This window comes from Giraffa tippelskirchi, chromosome X (assembly GCF_054371585.1).
Source record: "Giraffa tippelskirchi isolate mGirTip1 chromosome X, T2T-mGirTip1v1.2.pri, whole genome shotgun sequence".
NCBI classification, from domain to species: Eukaryota; Metazoa; Chordata; class Mammalia; order Artiodactyla; family Giraffidae; genus Giraffa; species Giraffa tippelskirchi.
The window spans coordinates 135,664,133-135,688,879 of NC_137289.1; the positions used below are offsets into that span (position 1 = coordinate 135,664,133).

Consider the following 24,747-nt stretch of genomic DNA (forward strand, 5'->3'; position numbering starts at 1 on the left):
TAGTTGGGTATGGATGTTAAAGTGGACTTTAGCACATAATGGCTGCATTAGGAAGAAAGAAACAAGTCGTGGCCTTTGAATACAAGTGACAGAGATTCCAGACAGGATGTTAGAAAACAGATATTCTATTGAAAGAAGGTTGAAGAGCAGATGCTTTAGAGGTGCTGCAGGCATAGGTTCATGCCCTGGCTTTGCTGTTCTCTTGGTCTGTGATTTGACTCATCACGGTTTCTTTTTCTGAAAAATGAGAGTAATACCTATCTCATGGGGGCAAGTTTTCTCACCACCCTAAAGGTCACTGAGCAGTGTTTGGAGACTTTTTTGGATGTCACAATACAGGGTGGGTACCATTGCCATCTAGTGGGTAGAGACCAGGGATGCCACCAAACAGCCCCCCACAAGAAACTTCAGGAGTGTCGAGGCTGAGAGACACTAAGTTGCATACGTAGTGTGTACACAGTAGCAGCTGTTATTATGATAGCATGCTACCATGAGAAGGAGCTTAATTTAAGACACTGAGCACTGGATGTGCTGGACAGAGTGGGACACATTTGCGCTTCACTTCCCGCTATGTCACGTAATAAGTCTGTGACCTTGGGCAAGTTCCTGACCATTCGCAGCCATGTCTATAAATAGGAATGATTATCTCGATCATGAGAGGCAAACATAAAGAGAGTGAGTTGACTCAGATGGGGCACTTGGCACAAATCAGCATCCAGAAAACGTCATTCCCTTTTTTGTCCCCACAAATTGCCCGTGTCTTCTGCTCCCCCTCCCTTTCTTCCAAGGCCAAGTGTTGGTTGGTTGGTTTTTACATGAAATACTCTCTAACGAGGAGTTCTGCATATTTCCCCAGGGAATATGAAAAAGCTCACTGAAAAAGAAACCCCATTAATTGTTTGTGACTAATCTGAGCTCACTGAGGCCCTTGTAAGCCCCTGGGAGGACTTGTGTCTCAGTGACCTCCTGAGAGGATCTCTAATCTGCAAGTACCATCTTTCTCCTGAAGGAGGCACTGCAGTCCCATTTTTCAAAACCTGCAGCAGCTACTGTTTCCAAAGCCAGTAAAATTATACACATTTCACTTCAGCACTTTCATTTGATTTTTGGAGACTTCAAGGGATTTCCACACCCTCCTTGGCCACTTCTAACTACCAAATATGTCCAGTTTGCATTTCCGATCTTTCTCTGAAGAAAATCAGTTTAAGAAATAGTTAGAGTCAAGCTGCCATTCTCTTACTATCAAGGGCAAGGGAAACAATGCATTTCAGACACCATTTTACTGAGCATTTTGAATGGGCCTGATGGCCAAAAACAGAGGCATCTCATCTTTTTAGTAATCTTTTGTACACAGACTGTATACTACTGAGGTCTGATCCAGAAGCTAAAACAAGATCCATGTCGACCTAAACATCCAGAAGCGGCCCTGTGTCTTCTCTAGGACATCCTCTCCTGGCTTATGCCCCATTCACATCCAATCTCCTCCTCTTAGTATTCTCCAGTGGTGTTTTCTTCCTCTTTCTGATGATACTAAATTTGACAACTGAATCATTTCTGCTTTGCAATAAGAGTGAAACAGGTAGGTAGTCAGTACTAAATACAACTGCCACATAACATGGCAGTTTGGAGACTCTATGAAATGGCTACTTTAGGGGGTGTCAAGAACCAGGCAATGAGGAAATGAAGGCTCATTTGGAGTTTTATGGCAAGTTTTAAATCCCATCTTTTAACTGGAAGCTACTTGCAGTAATAATATTAACAAGTCCTTGCACTTGATTTTAAAAATTCCAGCCTACTTCTGTGTTTATTCTTTTCTGAGGCTCACAACAGTTCCATGAGACAGGCAGGGCAGGAATTGAATTTGCAGTTCACTCTTACGTGACTTCCAGCTTCACTCAGGGTAGAAGACTGTGGGATGTATCATCAAGAGAGTTTGTTTTAAGACTAATTTTTGATTAAGTGTAGTTAAGTCCATCTGTATCAACAGATACAAGTGGGTAACTTAATCCTAGCTCTCTTTCTCTGTCAGTGAGAAAAGCTCTGTGTATAGGCAGAACCATCATCTGTCCTGCTCTGGTCCATTGCATGAGTTGAGATAGTACTTTTCATTTCAAATATATCAAAAAAGTAGGACCACCATTTAGGGTGCAGCTGGTGCTAGGGGTGGGTGGGGTTAGTTACAACCCATGCAATGGGCCAGAAAGGACAGATGATGGCTCTGCCTATACCCAGAGGGACTTTTCTCACTGACAGAGAAAGAGAGCTAGGATTAAGTTACCCACTTATATCTATAGATATATTTCAAAGGAAAAGTACTATCTCAATTTCCATTTCTGTTTACTGTTTTCTTGCTGCCTAATTTAAAAAAACATATTGTATCATTTCCATGTGCACACACACATATTTGATTCTATAATTTGAAAATCAGGTTGGGATGTCTTAATTTAAGAAAGACCAGGTGGCAAATAAATGGACCTGGGGAAAACTTCTCTTTAAGATACTCCCAGAGCATCATCCTGAAGGTCAACTCTTCTGGAAAGCTCTCCATTGTCAGCAACAGCCAAGAAATGGCATCCCAGATTCCCTACGGGATTATATACAATGTTCGCTGCTGGTTATCTGTCAGGGGACAGAGATCCTAGGAGTCATTCTGAGCCAAATCCAATCTAATTAAGGGCCAATTATAGACCTGCTTCCATTGCCAGGACTAGGCTACACCACCAACTGAGCTGGTCTTAGAGCCCCTGGCTGGCAGGGAATCCCAGTGCATGGGGAGAGCACATGGCCTGGATAAGACAAAACAGCAGATAATGCCCAGAGACCAGAACAGATGGCATATGAAGCTGCATCAGGATGACCCCTGAACCACCTCACCATCTTGTTGCCATTCCTTCATAACTAACTGCAGACTCTGTTTTCTCCTGGGTGGTACCCTTCCTCACTAGGTGATGAAATCACAAAATACCAAGAGGTGATGGGTAAGGCTTCAGTCCTATACTCAGGGGCAACCTGCTGCAATCATGCAATCTTGGCCACTGTGCTGACTAGAAATACAGTGCCTGGATACCCACATCACTGCTGACAACCTCACTGAACATGTAGGAGTTCAAATGCCAAGAAATTTGAGTGAGAAGTTTGTGTTAGATAAAAATAAAACTCTATTAAAAATCAAAACAACTGCGGATTTTGGCTGGCACTTCCAACCGACTGAGACCACTTCAGGTCCACATTTCAGCATCCACTAGTGTAGCTGTTTCTCCAGGCTGACTTTGTGTGTCTGAGCTGCCAATCTGAGAAGCAAGCTCGTCCCTATATTTAACTGAGATCTTGAGGAGAGTGGGGACAAGGCAGCACCAAGGACAGCATCCTGTGGGTTGTGGCAACAGAAACTCCAGACTGGCCTAGAGCAGTGGTTCTCAAACTTTCTCAAATATCAGCACCATCTGGAGGGCTTCCTGAAACTTAGAATGCTGGGCCCCACCTCCAGACTTTCTGATTCTGTAGGTCTGGTGGGAGGGGGGGGGTCTGAGAATTTGTGTTTCTAACATGTTCCCATGGGCTGCTGCTGCTGGTGGTCTGGGTGCTACACTTTGAGAACCACTGACCTAGAGCCATCAATCTAGATTGTTTAGGTCTGGACATTCCAAATCCCCTAACTATTCCATTATCTGGTCCACAGTATTATAGCTAGTATCCAAAGGTATAGAAAGCAACTTGGTCACATTTCCTTGCTGAAATTCAGATAACATGATGCATCGATGAAGCAACAGTCATTAGTTCTTACAATAGTGCTTCCAAGGGTCAGGCACTGTCCCAAGTACTCTACCTTGTAATTCTTAAATGAGTTACTATACATAAGAGATGCATTTTACAGGTGAGAAAACTGAGGCACAGAGAAGCTACATAACTTGCCTAAGGTGGTACAGCTAGACAGTGGGGCGGCCAGAATTCCAATGCAAGCTGTCTGACTCTTAACCATTGTTTCAGGCTGATTCTCCATGTGGCAGACAGAGTAAGTTCCATTGGGGTGAAATGCGCTGTGTAAATTACAAGAGATAATCATAATATATATGCATGAGGAATTCTGCCAGTGGAATCAACTTACCTACCAGTCACTTAATCTCACTGATACAATATTCATTTCTGTAACTGTTAAGTTCTAACCCTGCTATAGTCCAAGGGTTGGCAAACCAGGGTCCAGGGGACAAATGTAGCCCATTATCTGATTTTCAATTTAAACTTTTAATTTTGAGATAATTTTAGACTCGCATGCAGTTGTAACAAATAATACAGAGATCTCTGGATGCGGTGATTGGCAAGAAATAAGAGGAGTCACTTTTCCAATTTCTACAGAAATATTTCTAAGGAAGGCCTTGCCAAATTTCAAGTATATGCAGAGACCAAAAAGCCAGGTATGATCATCTTCATTCAAGCATACTGTTATGGATGTCCAGGCAGTGGGAATAAAACACAGAAGATGTTCTAAATTTGAACATCTTTCAAATCCAATACAAAACAGGCCCAGGATCCCAGCTATCTGGCTGATTGATGGGCAGTTGTATAGCTTTTCTCAAATATTATGACATAAGAACTGAAGCCAGCTTCTGAACAACTGACTTATTTTTATTCTAGTTACTTTAGTTTTGGGGTCAGGCAGCAGCAAGTTGCTGGGTACAGTTAGACCATCCTTAGTGCTGACTGCACACTAGGATCACCTGGACTTGCCTAAGCCCCACCCCAATCAATAAGGGAGGGGTATGCTTCACAAAACCCCCAGGTGAGTCTTATGTGCAACTTGCATCAGAAGGACTGGGTTAGAGAATGTTTCTCAGACCCTCCATGGACAAACCAAACTGAAATATTTCTTGTTTGGAAAAGTATTTCTTTGGCTGAATGTGAATATGGTTGCAATGAAAGTCTCTTAAATGTGGAAAACAGCCACTCATTCTTGGAAAGCCATGCAGCATCTATATCCATTTATTCAGAGGGTGATCCGTGGTGAGCCACAACCTCTGTTTGGGATAGGACATGGGGAAGAGATACTGAAGTATCCAGACTACCGCATGAGTTCAGAACAATAGCCATGTTGGGTTTAGAAGGGGCTGAAGATATGGCGGTTCCCACTAGTGAGTGTGCTATATGCCTTGTTAGTGCCGTGTGTCTATTCCAAGATACACAGAGTCATACCATCACAGGTAAGGGTGCCATGAATGTCTCTCAGTCTAACCAAGGTCCAGGCCAATGCAAAGGGCCTGCTTTCTAGATATGTCCCCACGCCCTGGAGAGTCACTTGAGTTTAACCACTAACTCAGCAACTTTGAACCTCTCTCTCAATTCATCTCAGACTAAAAACTGCTAGGGGCACTGTTTCCTCCAGTTGGACCCTTTGGAATGACTCATTAAAAGCAGAGCCCAAGTAAGTCCCCATTCCACTGAAGTTTGTTTTAACAAGTTGAGTGTCTAGATGTAAACACAATGTAAGTGGGGTATGTTTTTTGTATGATATGCTAAGGACTAATTGCTACTTGCTGAACTATGGCACTGTAAGATTTGGTTCAAGGCCAGCCGGCTGTGTTGGCCTGCTTCCACAAAGGGGAATCCATGAGTTCTTAGGATGGCAAGTCTCTAGAGACTGGCTACTCACCTTTTTAGAAATGCCCAAAGCAATATGGTCTTATCTTGCAGTTAGGATCTGGTTTTTGAGATAAACAAAATGCCAACTTTGAGATTCCCATTAATAACCCCTACTCACTGACATATAAAATATAAGAGCTGGACTTGGCCTAAGGCAACTGTATTAGTTATATATTGCTGTATAACATGGAGAAGGAAATGGCAACCCACTCCAGTATTCTTGCCTAGAGAATCCTGTGGGTGGAGGAGCCTGGTGGGCTGCTGTCCATAGGGTTGCAAAGAGTCGGACATGACAGAAGCGACTTAGCATGCATGCATGCATTGGAGAAGGAAATGGCAACCCACTCCAGTATTCTTGCTTGGAGAATCCCAGGGACAGAGGAGCCTGGTGGGCTGCCATCTATGGGGTTGCACAGAGTCAGACATGAATGAAGTGACTTAGCAGAAGCAGTAGCAGCAGCTGTATAACAAATTACCCCAAACCTAACAGCTTAAAGCAATAATACTATCTCAGAGCTTCTGTGCGTCAGGAGTTCACAAGTGGCTGAGCTGTGTGGTTCTGGCATCCCTGATGATGTTGCAGTCAAGATATTGGCTGGGACTGTAGTCATCTAAACCCTTGACTAAGATTAGAAGATCCTCTTTTTTTTTTTTTTTATTTTTTTTAATAAATTTATTTATTTTAGTTGGGGGCTAATTACTTTACAATATTGTAATAGTTTTTGCCATACATTGATATGAATCAGCCATGGGTTTACATGTGTTCCCCTTCCTGGACCCCCCACCCACCTCCCTCCCCATCCCATCCTTCTGGATCATCCCATTGCCCCGGCCCTGAGCCCTTGTCACATGCATCGAACATGGAATGGTGCTCTGTTTCACATATGACAATACACATGTCTCAATGCCATTCTCCGAGAACGTCCCACCCTCCTCTTTTAAGATGGTGTACTCCTACCACTGGCTGATTGATGATGACAGTTATCAGGAGGTCTTGGTACCATTGGGCTGCTTGAGTGCCCTCACAACATGGCAGCTGGCTTCCCTCAGACCCAATGATCCAAAAGAGGGCAAGGTGGAAGCTGCAGTGATTTCTAAGACCCAGTCTTGGAAGTCACACTCTGCCATTTCTGTAATATGCTACTGATTACACAAGTCAGCCCTACTCAGTGTGGGACAAGGGTATATGAATACCAGGTGGCAAGACTCACTGGGGGTCACCTGGGAGGAGGCCTACCCCAGCAACCTAACCCCTCTTTCCTTTTTTTACATTTGACAGAACTGAGGTCTGGAGAAGTGAGGTTTTGCCCAACATCTCAGTGTTTGCTTTTCTTTCAACCCTACTGATCCCCATCATTCTCAATTTCTTATATTTATTTAAAACACCAAATGTTGTTTATCTTTGGGGAGATTAAAAAGATTACTTCCAAATGTGAAGCCAGTTTCCCTGATGTTTTTAACAGCAGATGCTTTCATAAACCAGACAACATACAAGCAAAGCACAAATCTAAGCGCTAGGGAAAGGTCTCTCTTCACTTCCCTGAGTCACTAGGGAGGAGGCGCTCCAAATGGAGGGAGGAGAAAGCAGAAACTCTTAGGGAGGGCAAATTCAGAAATAAGGTAAAAAGTCAAGCTTGAACGGATAAACCAGCTTGTGTACTGCTCCCTCTCCTTGGTTTGTTCTCATATTGTGATCGTGTTCCTATTTCGATTTGGGAGGGTGAAAACAAAAACAAGAAAAAAGGAGAGAGTAACACCAGAAATCAGACCGATGGAAGGGTGAGCCTCCTTAGGAGTTACTGTCTCATTAATCCAAGATAAAAGGCAGTGATCAACCAGAGAAGACTCCCTAGAAGAAGCACAGAATTTTTCTTCTGTAAAAATTTGTTTCTGAAAACACACACACACACACACACACACACACACACACGTTTTTAAGCACAAAACTCAGAACTGCGATAAATACTATCAGCTCTTTTGTTTTCAAGATCCTCTTTGAAACAGCCATCTTCTAAAAAGGACAGCAACCAGAAAGAAACCACTTCTATAATCTCTCTCCCTTTTTGAACAGTTAAAAAACAACAAGGCCTGTCATCTCTGATCAACATAACTAGTCAGGAGATAGGACGACTTTCTCTCTGCCTGACCTATTTTGTCTAATGGGGTCCACTCTTTCACCCTCTGACAAGCCACCTTTTCTTCTGAGTTCCATTTATAGCAGGGCTATATTAATGGTTAAATCATTAGGAACAGGTCTGTTTCCCTCCCAAGGCTTATTTCCTGATTATAAATTAAGTCATGAGATCGGAAGACTGTCCATTTCTGCTTTATTTAAGCTCAGATTCTTCCTAGCCCACAAACTACTGGGCATTGACAGGTGGGAGCCTGTCCGGCAGTCTGTGGTCATTTGTGATTTGTCTCATATTTTGTTCTCTGAGTAAAGTGGGAGGCCCTTGGGAACCTTCCTAAGCCCCTGCTATAGTCTGAGACTGGAGTGGAGATGCTTCAGCGGGGAGCCCCTGGGCCTTCGCTAGGCCGCCTTTCTAAATCCTCAGGCAAGAGTCCTTGGACAAGTGCTGTGAGTTTCTTAGATGTCTGACCCTTGTTGTCACCTTGAAAGAAGGTTTGCGAACTCCATTCACCCACCATGCTTGTCGCTGCCACGCATGTGACCTCCCTGAGCAATCAGAGCATTAGTGGCCCACAGCTCTCAGAGTGACCTGTGCCTTTCATTCCCTAAAGCCTTTTCTCCTGGGTTTTTCATCACCAGAGCCTTGCAGCAAACAGGATTTTTTAAAAAAAGTAAAAACACAAAAGCGATAAACAGGCCGTCCTGACAAACAGCCCTTAATGGCTCCTCACCGCTCCCAGGGCCTGCACTAACTGACTCAGGCTCACCAGGTTCTCCCAACAGGCATTTCTGCCCACCCAGGGCATCCCTTGCTCCAAGCCAGCTCATGGAGGTGCCATGCTGAGTCTAGGCTTTCATACGTGCTCAGAGTATTATTTTCCAATTTCTCACTCTTTCCCTTCCCATGAGCAGGCTAACTCTTACCCATCATTCAGGTCTCAGTTTAAATACGATTTGGGAAAAGGCTTTCCATAGCCCCTTAAACTGATAAAGCATCCACAGTTTTCTGTGTTGGTCCCCTCATGGCTGCACCCATCACCATGGAGGAATGGATTGCCATCACTTATTTTATTGTCTGATTTTCCTTCTAGATGATCAGTGCCATGAAGAGGTATAACCTACCCATTGGTGTGTCCACAGTGCCTACCTAAAACATTTTTTGGCATATCATGCAACCAAAATAAAACCACGCATCTGGTTTCCACCTTTAAGACCATTTAAATATAGTCTCCTCCAAAAGAAACATAAATTGATCACCGGAAGTGGTCTCAAAAAGGAATGCAAACCTTCACCTAAGATTAACATTGTAAAGTGACCTAAAAATTCTTGACCCATTATTAGTCTATGATTCCTTCTCTAGGAGACTTCTTTCACAGAATCTCTCTTCATTCTTTCCCCAGAGTCCAGTTATCCACTGATTGCCCCGGTCCTTCTTTTTTCTGTAATTTCAACTCAGTTCTCTGCTTCCAATACTCCTCTCCACCCATTTAGACCTCCATCAACCATCAGCACCACAAAGAGCTTGATGCCAAGATGACAAAGACTTCATCTTGCTTAGTGAAGGAGCAAGGCAGGGGATGTGTTGATTTATAAGCTTTTTTGGGTCTTCAGCTCAGAATAATAGTAACAGTACACATTTATTGAGCATTTACTATGTGGGAAGCACTCTGTTGAATGCTTTAATATGTTATCCTCGCAACCACCCTATGAGCATAAAACTGTTACTTTCCTGTACTTTAGAAGAACACTTGCCCAAGGCGACACAGCTAGAAAGCAGGATGGCTGGGACCTGAAAGCAGAGTCTGCACTACAACGTCTCCACAGTAGACACTCAGTAAACAGTTGAATTTAGAGACAAGGTTCACTCAGCAAGTAGCCTGGAGGCTGGCAAGGCAAAGGGTTTTGAAGCAATTTCTCTGATGAATTCATTGCCAGCTCATGTCAAAGCTTTATTTCAAAGTTGCTTAAAGAGGCTTCAAAGAGCCAGTTCAAAAACTTGGAATAGAAACAAGTGTGATTAGATAACATTGTTACACTGGGTACGAGTGGTCTTCAAGCTCTGTCACAAGGCTAATTCAGAGAGGCAGGTAAATCTCATCTCCCAGAAGGGGCTCTTAATCTCATTAAAGTTGATCAGAAGAAAATCACTCATACGTTTTTATCAGAAATGCTTCCTAGAAGGGACTACTCACTCCACCAGAGCATACAGTCTTCCAGCTCAGGTTTGGGATCATTTTCTGTCACAGAGACAGCTCCCTCTAGAGTATGGTTTCTCACATTCAACACTATTGACATTTGGGCCAGATAAGTCTTTGGAATGGGGATTGTCCTGGGCCCTGCAGGCTGTTTAGCACGTCCCTCTACCCACTAGATGTCAGTGGCACTCCCTCCTGCTGGTTGTAATGACCAAAAATGTCTCCAAATATTGCCAAAAGTCCCCTGGGGGCAAATGCCATCCCTTTCACTGAGAACTACTGCTTAAGACCCTTGATTCTCAAAGTGTGCTCCATGGACCAACAGCAACAGCATCCCCTGTGAGGTTGCTAGAAATGGACAGCCCCTGGCCCCCACCCCAGGTTTCCTGAGTCAGAATCTGCAGCTTAACAGGATCCTCAAGTGCTTCCTCTGGACATTAAAGTCTGAGAAGTGCTTCTAGGCCAGCGGTTCTCAACCTTGGCTGCACATCAGCGGCCCAGGAGATCCCACCCCCAGAGATGCTGATGTCATTGCTGTGGGGCAGCCTGGACCTCGGAATTTTTAATAACTCCCCAGGTGACTCCAATGTGCAGCCAAATTTGAGCTCCTGTTCTGGGGGATTTAAAGAAACTCACCCCTCCCCAAATTTGGGAGTGATTTACCAAAGCTTCTAAATAAGATCCTATATCTCCAAAGCAATGCTTTTCTTTTCATGAACATCCTTCTTTTTTGACCTCTTGTCACTTTTAAGGTGATAAAATTAAGGACCTTTGATAATGGCTTCAAAAGGTAGGATTTGGCTATAACTTTAAAAATAATGGTTGGAATGATTTGGGGTGGGGGGAGGGAATGAAGGCATTAATTTAAGCTTGCACAGAGAGCTTTTTAAAGAAGAGTCACCAAAACATCCCTCAAAATGTTGCTAATTAAAAAACAATTCTGTACTTGAAAAAGAAAACCCTAACATTAAATGGCAAATACTATCAAGAAAACCGTTTTCCATGAAATGTACAATTGTATAAAGAGCCCATGCATATTGAGAAGCAAAACATTAATACCTTAATAGATAAATAAAGGAACTGAACTCACAATTCACAAAAGCAGATGCAGAATTAATAGAGAAGTCATGAGAAAATGAGAGCCTCATTAGTAACTAAAGGGATATTCAATGAAAAAAGTTACTTGTAATATTCACAAAAATTAATGGGAAAATGATCATGAAACAGGGGATTGTTCATTCCCTCAACAGATAGTCTTCTGTAGAGCAAGTGCTATGCCAGCCTAGATGATGAGACTGTGGGCCTTAGTAAAAAAAAAAAGTTCCAGCCATTGTGGATTATAATGTCCTCCAACCCAATTAGACCTTGATGGAAGCCATCCTAAAGAGAATATTTGGCAAATATTCTGGCAAATATGCCACAAATATGTGGCCAAAGTTTTGTTTACTTATGATAGCAAAATTCATTAAGAACCTAAGTGTCCAATAATAGGATTATGGTTAACTCAGCTCTTGTATACCCGCCTGATGGAACAGTCTGAGCGGCTGACACTTTCACTTTCACATCACAGATAGTATCTGTGATGTGAAAGTGAAAGTGTCAGCCGCTCAGTCATGTCAGACTTTTTGCGACCCCATGGACTATAGCCTGCCAGGCTCCTCTGTCCATGGGATTCTCCAGGCAAGAATATTGGAGTGGGTTGCCATTCCCTTCTCCAGTGGATCTTCCCAACCCAGGGATCAAACTTGGGTCTCCTGCATTGCAGGCAGATTCTTCAGTGTCTGAGCCACTGGGAAGCCACCATCTGTGATATAATGAATGGTAAATAAAAAAAGAATACAAACAGTAGAAAACTGGACAAATGATTCAGTAATCAAATTCTGAAATGCTACATGATATCGTCTTCACACCCAATATACACAATATATATTTGTAGATTTAAAGCTCCAAGGTGCCCTAACACTAAGAAAATGGTTTATCTGTGCTTGATCCAGTAATCTCAATTTTTATGAGCATGGAAAGTTTTCTTTTCCCTTCCTTCCCTTCCTTTCAAAGGTGAAACTTGCTTTATTGTCTCTTGGAACTAGTATTTCTCAAACAAATGAACAAAACCTTAATGATATACTAGCATATATGGTAGTATTTAAGAGCTGTGCAAAAATAAAAGCCATACATGGGTATATACATACAGAAAAAATTCATTAAGTTGTTCACTTAAGATTTGCGCATTTTACTCTATTAAAATATTAACACTACTAAATTCAGAAAAGGCAAAAATATTTTTTAAAATGAAAATTAGGGATTCATTAGGACAAGTACTAGAATGTTAAGTCAAATTATTTTTACATTATAGGTACACTTATACATATCAGCTGTTCATTTGAGGTGCCTCTAATACCATCAACATGTACAGACTGATCGGAGCTCCAGACAAGCATTTAATCTTGGACCAACCATTAACTAGCTGTGTGACCTTGGACAAGTGATTCAAGCCCTCTGGAGTTTAATTTCCTAATTTCTAAAATGAGGAGGAATAAGAAAACTCAAGTTTCATCCATCTTTGAAAATAGGTTTACTATTTTGGAAGATTGCAAAGCTTTATAGCTATACCTTTGCTTGATGGTGTACCAATATCCAGGTTTTTAAATTTAATATTGAGACTATGGACCACTCACTACCATCATTACTGTAAAATCAAACAAAACAAACAAAACGCCAGTGAGCTCTAAGGGGATCTCCATGACAGTGTGCTTCCCAGGATGCTTTACTGGAGAGAGTGAGGGAGGCCTACATTTATTTCATATGTTCTGTTAACTTTATGTCAAGAAATTGCTTTTCCATTTGGATGTTCCAGGACCTCTGCCTGCCAGAGACCATACCAGGCAGTTCAAAGGGGATACTGGGTATTTCTGATGAAAGTGCCATTGTCCCTAGGTCTCAAATGCTCAGGCTTAAACAACATAGAAGGTTTTGCCATCTTTGGAAACTTGAGAACCTCTTAAGACAGCAGTCTACTTGACTTTTTCATCACTTTGTCTTCCTCTGTGTATTACTGATCCCTGCTTTACTAGGAAGTCTTGGACCAGTGTTTTTCCAGTAAAATCTGTGGCCCCTTTAGAAACAGGGAGGTCTGTGCTCTGACAGATGGAGACACTGACCGCATAGCCAGGAGCCACCAGTGGTAACTAGTCTCAGATTATGCCCCTGATTCTACAAAGATCTCTACAAACAAGTTCAATATCATCTCAGCTGCTGGTTCCTGACTTGATATCGAAGCCAACAAACTCTCAATACAATAGGATTAAAAAAAGAAAACCTTTTTGAACTTATTTTTAATGAATTTGACCTGGACATGCAATTTGCCTTCTTAGTGTCACTCAAATTCTTCACACCCAGCATGTAACACTGCTTGACTCTGGATTTTAGGTATAGAATCGTACCCCCCCAAATCCCCAGATGTCCTGCTCTTTGTGTCTTTCTCATCTCCCTTGTTTTTTTTTTTTTTTTTTTACTAGTAATTAGTAGAAACATTTCAGTTTTTACTTTAGCCACCAAAGGCTTCATGATGTACCAAAGCCAATTGGTGTAGCTATTTTGCAGTTTAAGGAAAAAGTTTTAAAAGTTTTTACCTAGAGTTTTGTTTCTTTTACTTTATGAGTGGCTTCTGGAGATAAAATAAAGTTCTGGGTTTGGAGTGGCCCTGGTGCAGTTTCACACAGTGTCCCTTTGTCCCTGACCTTGGTGTAGAGGCGCACTAACAGTCTTGTTTGTAGCTGGCACCACATTCATCTCTGTGCGGTCATGATGGTCGCGTGGGGCAACGCACATGAACGTGCTTTGTAAACCCTGGAGGACTCCACCAATGCCCTCTACCAAACTCCAAAGCTTCAACCAGTGTGCTCCGGTAGCCTGGTCGGCCACTGCAGATGGAACTGGATGGAACACGAGGCACGGCCTTTCTCTCGACGACACTTGAGTGCCACTGTGTTTATGGCTCTATGATTTAGCACCACGCAGGAGGAAGTTATCATTGCACCGCCCCCAGGTGTCTGGGTAAAGGACCAAATGCAGAGTAGTGTTGAGTGGACTCCATTTCCTAAATGATGTATGTGGGGCCGTGGCAAGTATGAGTAACACAGCTATAAATGGGGCATGGCAAGGCGTAAACATCACATGCCCTCAGCCTGGACTTAGAGTGACACATGGGAGCTGTCTGGGGTATCACCCCTGCCACAGCCAAGCTGTGCCTTTCTCAACGTGAACTTTTTTGCCTAGGGTAGAAAAGGGACACCGGGTAGCTGGAGAGTGACCTTTCCCACAGGGGGCCTTGCATTCCCCATCGTTCTCACCCATGTCCCCGACAGGAGAATAGGACACAGGAGAATAGCTGACAGCTGTTGTCTAGGTGGCAAAGCAGCGTGGCCTGGGATACTGCCCAACACCCTTGCATTCCAGCACCCCGACAAACAAGTGTGCTTTACAGAAGGGGCAATTTTAGCTCTGGATCCCTTCCCATTGTTCTCAATTTTAAATGTGAGCCCTGACCCAGGTCTCTGAATTCTTGGATGCTGGTCACATAAAGGCATTCTGAGAACACTCGGAGTCCCACAGGCCAAGGCTGGAGACACTGGTCCTCTGGGGGCCCTGCACTCCTGGAAGGACCATTGTGACCTTGGCCATCAGCAATGTCCTGTGTCCTGGGCCGCTGGGCCCTCTCAGATTCTACTGGGGCCGGGGAAGGAGAGCAGAAGCTGAGGGAGGGCAGGGTGGTCTGTAGAATGACAACTCCGGTGACTCTTCTGCTCCATCTGCTGCCTCCTGCCAGCTCCTTCTACAGGGAAGACCCGGGCTCACTTTGTAGATGAGATGAGGTGACTGTCAAGTCAGTGATTCCTGCATCCCCTTATGAAGTACAGTTTGCTTTTCGTAAATCCCTGGCCACGGTGGTCTGGGAAAACTGCATCAAGGTTTCCTTATATTTCCAAAACTGTCTTAAAGTCAGAGATGTCCACAAGCTGAACCCAGTCATGAGGGGCATCTTAGGGCTTTTAAGAAAACAGTTGCTGAAGGGTCGCTGCAAATGGCTCATCCTCTATTTCTCAGGACAGCTATAATTCTAGCCCCATGAGACAGATGTGTGGGGGTCAAAGTCCATCTTAAGCCTGTCACAGAAACGGCTGCAGATGAGGCTTTATAGTCTGGACACTTGTTGGAGAGAAATGTCACCTCATAGAACAAGCTTCGGTGACAATTTGCTATGAATCATCACCCTTTCCATACTGCTCAGAGAAGCTCAAGGAATGTCTCGGTTTCAAGGGCAGCTTGTGACGGGCCTCTTCCTTGGCCAGAGAGATCGGCCACATGTCACCGAGCACAGTGGCCACAGCAGTAATATGGCTTGGGCACACACTGGCCATGATGGAGCTATGATTGGGGCCCAGGACAGGTGTGACAGCACAGTGGGGACGCAGTGTAGCCCATCAGCACTCCTGGTGTCCTGCCTCTGTGGCCCCTCACTCACTCTTGCTGCCTCACAAGCATTCCAATGCCACTTCTTCTCCTGCTCTCAGTCCTCCAGTGCTCCAACTTGCTGGTCCCTAGGCTTCCGCTTTGTGTCAGGTGCCAGGATAGGCAAGGGTATGGAAAAACATGTCCTTCAGAAGGTCACAGCCTACAGGACGGCTATGGTGGGAATGAGATGAGGGGAGAGAGAGGATGTATAGACAACTAATTGCAATGCAACCTATGACGTGGAGAGCCATGCGGGAGTGGGGGGACTTCAGTTAAGAGTTATTAGCCACTTAACTTCAGTTAAGAGGGAGAGGCCTGAAGACTTGAATCATGTTATGTAAGCAGTAAGTGTCAACAAACTCAGTGCAGGGTGTGCAAGGGAGACCCAGACTAGCATGGGGGACCCCAGGTGACCCTGGGAAGCTGCTGGTCAACAAAGTGCATTTCAGCCAGGGAATCATGGACTGGGAAAGAGGAAGCATCTTGCTTTTTCCTGGTGAGTGACCTACACTGAAAACTGAGTTTCTATGAAAAGGAAATAAATGCTATAATAAAAACCACAGGAGCCAGTGGGAGTAACGTTTTAGTTCTGTAGCCAATGGTGCATTCCTACCTTCCCCTCCAGTTCAAGAACCATCCAAACCTTCCCTTTAAGGGAGTGGAAGGGGCCCAGAGCCAGGACACTGGAATTCAAATCCCAGCTTTTCTCTTTAACAGCTATGAGACTTTGAGCTACTCACTTGGCTCTTTGAACTTCTAGGTGTTTCATCCCAACAATGAGTATAATACAACCTGCATCACAGCCATACCACATAAATGTTAAATGATGCCACAGGCTCTGTCACCTCTATAGAAATACACAGGAAAGCAAAGCTTTCTAAAAGACCTCTGCTGAAGAATTCTCCTCGGGGTTCACTGGCCACAGCTGGGTCCCACAGCTGCCCCAAGCTGTAAGAGAGACTGGGAAAGGGAGCATTTGGCCACCAGTCTTTGTAGCAGAGAAAAGCAAAGGAGAAGGGGATTGTGAATGGACACAGAGAGAGCCAAGCCATAGTGACTGCCACAGCAGGTGTAGTAGGGGCGGGGTGACCCTCCTACAGCCACTGGCAAAAACAAACAAACAAACAAAATAAAACTATAAAGATTCTATTTCTTAGAAAAGATTCAGCCTATCCATGTAAGTGAAACATGCAAGAAATGGCAGCAAAGAATAATGGAAAACAAAGGGGTGAATAATGTTCAACAATCTTGGCACTGCAAGTGCCTTTAAGAGAAAGAGCATTGTATCAGCTAGCTATGGCTGCATCACCAACCATCTCCAAATCTAATGGCTTAAACCAGAGGTCCCCCACCTTTCTGGCACCATGGACCAGTTTTGTGGAAGAGAATTTTTCCACAGATCAGGGGTGTGGGGGAAGGTTTGGGGATGATTCAAGTGCATTACATTGATTGTGCACTTTATTTCAATTATTATTACATCAGCTCCACCTCAGGCTCATCAGGCATTAAATCCTGGGGGTTGGGGACACCTGGCCTAAAACAAAAGCATTTATTAGTCTGGCTCATGTGTTTGTGGCTCAACTGACCTAGGCTGGGTATCGGTGTGAGCTGGGGGCTGTGCTCCACATGCTGCCCATCCTTCACTGGAGACCAGCAGGGGGGGCCTGGGCACACCCTCCTGGTGGCAATGGCAGATGTGCAAGAGAACAAATCAAAACCTGTGATCCCTCTCAAGGCGCAGGCTCAGAACCAGCGCACTTCTGTGTCATTCTCTTGACTGAAGCAAGCCACGTGGCCAAGCTCAGGCATGAGGAATCCCATCCTCCTCACGATGATAGGCAACTAAAACGTTACAGAGCATTGAGGATGGATCTAATGTCGACTTTATACTCTAGAGCTTCAGAAGGAAGTCATCCTCATTTAGTTTGGAATCACTCAGATCCCTAGAGCCAGAACTGATGTTCACAGCTTCTAGACATAGTTCACTTTACCTTCATGGACTCAAGAGGTAAAGTTTTCAAGTGAAAATGAGGTTTTCAATTCTGACCTGTCCCTATCATATTGATTTACAAGCTGTCCCTAAAAATATATCATGGGCACTAACAGTTACTCTGCTTTTTCCTTTGCAGGCTTGACGTGAAGAATTGAAGAGTAAGAGAATAGATTCAAACAAAAATGGCTCACTAAAAAGTTTTATATATTTGTATGAAGATTATGTACCTCCTGAATGCCTAAGACTCTAGCAGAAATGTCCTGTTTGTACATTTATATCTCTTCCTTCTAGATGGCTGCACTACTTACTTCATCTTCACGTTTGGCAACTTGCAGAGCAAATCGGCTCCAGAATTTACCACTTGGAGGGTGTGCTTTTGAGAAGGGATATGATTTTATGGAGAAGGATACAGTGATATGCATAACAGTGATTTTGATGGAACGTTCTCTAAGCTACTTCCCACACTATTTTGGTCAATATTTGGAATGTATTTGAGTTCTTCACCTTCTAAATTATGTCAGTAAACTTTTTATGAGTTCAAATAAATATTTGAGTAAATGTACAATGTGACTCTAGACTACATTAATTTTCCTATGTTCAGATAGCTACATATTCCCCCACATGGAGAGAAACCAGATGTGAGCACAAACCAAATCCCATACTGCCTAAATGGGAGCTTCTTATTCTGAATTACTGGGTACCACAGGTAAAGCTATGGCTGACTGATTATTGCAAAAGAAGTTAAATATTGCCTGAGGAACTGGGCATCGCTGACATTCCTCCTTCAAGGACAACTTTTATGGTGAGTGCATTTTACCTCCATAAAGGCTAAGAAATTCTCTTTGCCCAGATGGAGTAGAGTCCATTATAAGGCACAATAAAGTAAAGCTGAGAGATGAGAATGAAAGCAAGAGACTTCTCATATCTTAGCTGTCCAGAGAAGATGAAATGAGTCTCCTATTGCTAAGATGGAGCCTCTACGAAACAATCACAAACCAAGAAGAATCGGTCATGCCCCACTAGCATCTGCTGAGCTTCTCAGCTATTCCTGTAACTTCACAGTATAAACGAGGACCACAGGGACCACGTCCTTGAGCTAACACTGTTTCAGAGATAAGTGTGTCACCTACTCAGTAGGCAGACACCCCAACACCATGACTTTAATCCTCGCTTCACTTCCTGCTGTTTAAAAAATGTTGGATGTCCTTTTAAACATCCCAAGCGTAAATTGGTCCTTAGCTTTTCTGTCTCATCGAGATCAGTTTCCAAAAGCAGGACTACCATTGCACCCATGTGACTGGCTGCAGATTAAGGCAGTGCCTGATGAGTTTAGGTTTTCCTGAAGGGGCGCCCATCTATCTGTTCATGGGTCCCAGATATCTCACTGGCCTGCAGCTTAGGCTGATGATCTAAATCTACTGTAGTCACACAGGGTGGGGAATATCAAGCAGAACAAAATACACCAGCTCATCATCTGCAGAACATTCCACCCCTTCCCAATCAGGAGAGTTGGGTAGAGTTACAAACTGTATCTCCCTTTGTTTATCAGTTAGTTCAGTTGCTCAGTCATGTCCAACTCTTTGCAACCCCATGGACTGCAGCACACTAGGCTTCCCTGTCCATCACCAACTCCTAGAGCTTGCTAAAATTTGTGTCCATCAAGTCAGTGATGCCATCCAACCATCTCATCCACTGTTGTCCCCTCCTCCTCCTGCCTTCAATCTTTCCCAGCATCAGGGTCTTTTCAAATGAGTCAGCTCTTCTCATCAGGTGGCCAAAGTGTTGGAGTTTCAGCTTCAGCATCAGTCCTTCCAACGAATATTCAGGACTGATCTCCTTTAGGATGGACTGGTTGGATCTCCTTGCAGTCCAAAGGACTCTCATGAGTCTTCTTCACCACCACAGTTCAAAAGCATCAATTCTTAGGCGCTCAGCTTTCTTCACCATCCAACTCTCACATCCATATATGACTACTGGAAAAACCATAGCTTTGACTAGACAGACCTTTGTTGCCAAAGTAATGTCTCTGCTTTTTAATATGTTGTCTAGGTTGGTCATAACTTTTCTTCCAAGGAGTAAGCGTCTTTTAATTTCATGGCTGCAGTCACCATCAGCAGTGATTTTGGAGCCCAAGGAAATAATGTCTGTCACTGTTTCCATTGTTATTCCATCTGTTTGCCATGAAGTGATGGGCCATGATCTTAATTTTTTGAATGTTGAGTTTTAAGCCAACTTTTTCACTCTCCTCTTTCACTTTCATCAAGAGGCTCTTTAGTTCTTCTTCACTTTCTGCCATAAGGGTGGTGACATCTGCATATTTGAGGTTATTGATATTTCTCCCAGCAATCTTGATTCCAGCTTGTGCTTCATTCAGCCCAGTGTTTCTCATGATATACTCTGCATATAAGTTAAATAAGCAGGGTGACAATACACAGCCTTGACATACTCCTTTCCCAATTTGGAACCAGTCTGCTGTTCCATGTTTGGTTCTAACTGTTGCTTTTTGACTTGCATGTAGATTTCTCAGGAGGCAGGTAAGGTGGTCTGGTATTCCCATCTCTAAGAATTTTCCACAGTTTATTGTGATCCACACAGTCAAAGGCTTTGGCGTAGTCAATAAAGCAGAAATAGATGTTTTTATGGAACTCTCTCGCTTTTTCTATGACCCAACAGATGTTGGCAATTCGATCTCTGGTTCTTCTGCCTTTTCTAAATCCAGCTTGAACATCTGGAAGTTCTCGGTTCACGTACTGTTGAAGCCTGGCTTGGAGAATTTTGAGCATTACTTTGCTAGCGTGTGAGATGAGTGCAACTGTGTGGTAGTTTGAACATTTTTTGGCATTTCCTTTCTTTAGAATTGGAATGAAAACTGACCTTTTCCAGTCCTGTGGTCACTGCTGAGTTTTCCAAATTTGCTGGCATATTCAGTGCAGCACTTTAACAGTATCATCTTTTAGGATTTGAAATAGTTTGTTTATATATATTAATAAATGATCCACGTTTAGTTTCAAAATTAAATTCAGGTTTAACATGATAAAAACAATCTTCAAATTTTAATGAGGTTTCCCAAGTCAAATCTGCAGCATAACGCAGACAGGAGTCATTAGACATATTCAATGTATTTGTTTAGTTTTTCACTTAATGGGTATTTTACTTTGTTAAGACTCAAATTCACTCTATGGGATCTAGCAAGTTCCATAGTCGATCAGTTATTGGACAGTACATATAATCTAGGGAAAGACAGATTTTATTTTCAGTGAAGTTATAATTTAAAAAACTCACACATATCATGCTAAATGGCTCTTTAAAAACTCATACATCACATTGAAACAGTGTGATTATCTTACAGGTTTGTAAACAACTGCTTATTATGCAACTTATCCACGGGGGTGGAACAAGGTATTGATACAAGCAGTTGAAGATTTATTAGAAGAGAGAGAAACAATACTGTTTTGAGGAATTAAAAGCAAGCATAGGGGTTTCCCTGGTCGCTCAGAAGCTAAAAAGTCTGCCTGCCATGCAGGAGACCCAAATTCAATCCCTGGGTCAGGAAGATCCCCAGGAGAAGGAAATGGCAACACATTCCACTGTTCTTGCCTGGAAAATTCCATGGACACAGGAGCCTGGTGGGTTACAGTCCATGGGGTTGCAGAGAGTTGGACATGACTGAGTAACTGACACATTCATTTTCTTTCATAGAGACAATGGTGATTTTAGTGCCCCTGCTCTAAATGGTCCGACAGTGAGCGATTCTATTGACAGGTGAGGATTTCTGAGGGGAAAATGCAGTCCCTTCATCCATCTCAGCTGGCTGCCCACTGTGGGTGAGGCGGGGGGATATATACCTTCACCTAGAACGTCCCCTTGCATCTCCCCCCACTGCCCCTCCACTCCCCAATGGGATATCTGTGTTCTATGCTCGAGGCGGAGTGAGAAGAGAAGGCCCCTGCAGGGTCCGGGACCACGTGGGACACCTGAAAAGCTTCTCTCTCTGGATCAGAAGCCACCTGGAACAAGTGAGGCTCTCCGGAATCATCTTAAGCCCTCACTTTTTATGATTTCTACATTTTGAGAGCACAGATTGGAGGGTAATTAGCTTAGCTTCCAAGGTTACTTCCTGAGTAGCTGAACGACACAGGAGAATTTTTAAAGTGAGGTCCAGGGCATGAGGCATGATAATTACTCAAACAAATCCCTCATTTTGAACTAGAGCAGTTAGAGGATTTACACGAAGCCTCTTGTTAGGATTAGGTCCCTAGAAGGAGCGCCACTGACGTGGCCACGCCATCCCATGACATGCCCTCTCTTACATTCTTGGGCTGATGTAGAATTAGGTTCCCCACTGCAAGATAAGATGTGGAAAAGTTCAGGCAGAATGAGAACAGAGCTTATTTGGTTTCAAGGACCACAGGTTGATCAATTAACACTAGTTTTCTTCGAAGGCGTGTGGCATTATCCCACTGCTTTGCAATCTTTAGCTTGAAAAAGAAACTTCATTTAACTTGGTAATTGATGCTCCCTTGGGATTTTAACCTGCTGCTGAACATGTGCATCAATGTGGCCCACTGCTAGCTCCTTGCCTCACACAACATCACTGAAACTGCTGTGCTCCTCCAAAGGAGATGATATATTGCCCCAATGTTTGGATGCAATTGTGTATTCAGTCAACAAGCTATGCACGGTGCGACCTACTCAGTGTAACACCACTTGCCAGCACATTGCTGGGCAAAGAAAACCCTTTGAGGTCATATATTGAGTTCATTTTTTTCTCTAAGCGAATGACCAAACTTGTCAAAAAAATGTATGTGCTGATTATAAAAGATGGGATTCAGTTGCAAAATAAGATCATAGCCATAGCAACACCTTCACCTAAAGGTGTTTTTCAAAGAAAGAAAAACAACCTTGATTGACTAATCGTTTCCAGATTCTGGGCTGCACTTGGTCTCATATCCCTCAACACTATGCTTGTTTATTGCAGGAGAAAAAAACTCCCATCACATCTGACTTCGGTGCAAAATCATTCAGGGCCCCACCAGACTAGGAGCGCGCACACTAGGAGATAACAGGGCTCTTTTTTTTTATGACCTGCTTTTCCCCTTATTCAGTGAGGATGCCGTAAAGAAGCAGATTCCAGGCGGAACGGGGACTCTCCCCTTGGGCTTCAGATGCCTGCAGATGAGCTGCAAAGCAAAAGGTGGTCTGTGTTCTAAAAATTTCATTTTGAAACCTGATCATGAGCTGGGCAGAGCGATGGGGAGAGTAGGCGCAAGTGGGATTTTACCCCGGTGGGTGGGCTGCTGTCATCAAACAGAAGAAGCTCTAGGCTTCTCTGCAAACCTTTCCTGCTCCTTAATATTGCTTAGGACTCTATGGTGCAATAGATGAGGGAGGGTCCTGGAGGAATTTCACACACGACATTCAATCCACCAGCCCACACAAGTCCCGCTGCCTCACAGCTAATGGCAGGCTTTAGGCAACAACAAAACAAAACCCCACAAAAACAACCAAAACAACAAAAACAGGGCAGGTTTTGAGGTTTATTTATAGCTTTGTTTTACTTTGCTTTCTACTGTGTTCTCTGGCTCCAGCCACACACACAAAGATCTTGCCGCTCAGCGGTTCTCACCCTCCTCAACCCACTTCTATGGGGCTGGACACCCACCAGGTCATGGACATTTCTGCTCGGTATTGGAAATTAGGCCTTTGCCTAGTGTTCTAAAATCATCTGGGGGAATCCAACTTTATTATAATTTCTTGAAAATGGTATGTTGCATTTATTTGAACTTGCAGGCAAGGAAACAGGCATAGCCGTCTCTAGTGATTAATAACAATTGTGCATAGACCACAATTCTTAAAATCTCAAAACACTCCCAAAACACCCCATCCCCAACCTAGTATTTTCTAAATCTCAAAGTCATTGCCAGGCAAGCATCATGGTTGATGATAATGGTTGAGGAGGGAGAGGCAGGGTGCTCCACCTGGAATCCAGGCAAACCACACACACACACACACCCACAGTGGCGAATTCGCAAGGAGGAAATAGCCAGAAGAGATGTCCCTAAATGACAGACCCAGTTCGTACGTGGGTACTTAGTCTCTCAGTCGTGTCTGATTCTTTGCAACCCCATAGACTGTAGCCCACCAGGCTCCTCTGTCCATGGGATTTCCAAGGCAAAGATACTGGAGTGGGTTGCCATTTCATTTTCCAGGGGATCTTCCCGACCCAAGGATCGAACCCGCATCTCCTGCATTAGTAGGCAGATTCTTTATCTCTGAGCCACCTGGGAAGCCTGACAGACCCAGTGGTAGACTCCAAACTCCGTAGTTAGATCCAGGTGAACTTCTGGGACCACCAACCTATAGATTCAACACTGTGACCCTACCTCACTCATTGCTTATTTCCCTAGACTTCTCCCAACATATTTTCTTCACCAGTTTGGGAAAGGAACTCTCCCCTTTCTGTGGCTCTGGAATCTTCCCATCTGGATAACTGGACTCTAGCTGCAGATTCTAAACCAAAATGACTGTGGCATTAATTTCCTTGGAGAGTATGCTTCCACCAGAGGCTTTACCAGTATCTGCCACCCTGGAGTCTTTCATTCCATTTGGCTCTGGATCTAAACAATAATGTCTATTGCTGGCTGGAAAATAAACCGTGGGAACTGGCATGTTTGTTTATGAGAGGTCACTGGGCACAGCACTGGCTGTGGCTTGGCATCCCCCAGACCTTTCGTTTAGGGGCTGAGTGGAGGCAATGGTCTCTAATAGATGCACCATTAGGCCAGATCCACATCTGAAAGCTTTGTTGATTCAGACATTCAGTAATTAAGTTGTGGGCCAGCGAGCACATTATCTGCAATCAAACATGTCCCTGATCAGTGATTAGATGGGCGAACATGTGACCTCATTGTCTCCGCCAAAGGATGGTTATGTAACAGTCTCTCATCCTCGGAACCATGGTTATGTGCCAAATTTTCGTCCCAGTCAATAAGCAGAAATCACTAGCTGTGGTTCTGGGATTCAGATTTTCAGAATGACTGCCTTCTCCTTCGGAGGTTTGATTGCCTTAGACCTGATTGTTGATGTACTAGGAACTCAACAGAGACCCAGACCCAAGGTCAGTGGGTCCAAGAAAGGTGGGAGCTGGGAAGAATGAGTGGGAGGCCAGGGGGCATAGCCCTGGTGTCACATGACCTCACTCAAACAAAGACAGAGCACGTCTGCTTTTAAACTTCAGACTTATCTTGCTGCATAAGAGGCAGTAAAGAGAAAGGTGTGTAGGA

The 24,747-nt window shown here is 43.8% G+C and overlaps 1 protein-coding gene and 1 long non-coding RNA gene across 2 annotated transcripts in view; one reads left to right on the forward strand and one right to left on the reverse strand.

Moving 5' to 3' along the window:
• The window catches only part of SMPX (small muscle protein X-linked), a 50,820-nt gene extending 32,794 nt beyond the window's left edge, over positions 1-18,026 (forward strand). Inside the window, exon 5 of the mRNA XM_081565959.1 lies at positions 17,601-18,026. The gene's annotated coding sequence lies outside the window, so the exon portion shown is untranslated. The remainder of the gene's footprint in view (positions 1-17,600) is intronic.
• LOC145536535 (uncharacterized) overlaps positions 1-24,747 on the reverse strand; it is a 29,306-nt gene that overhangs the window by 2,940 nt on the left and 1,619 nt on the right. The window lies entirely within an intron of this gene.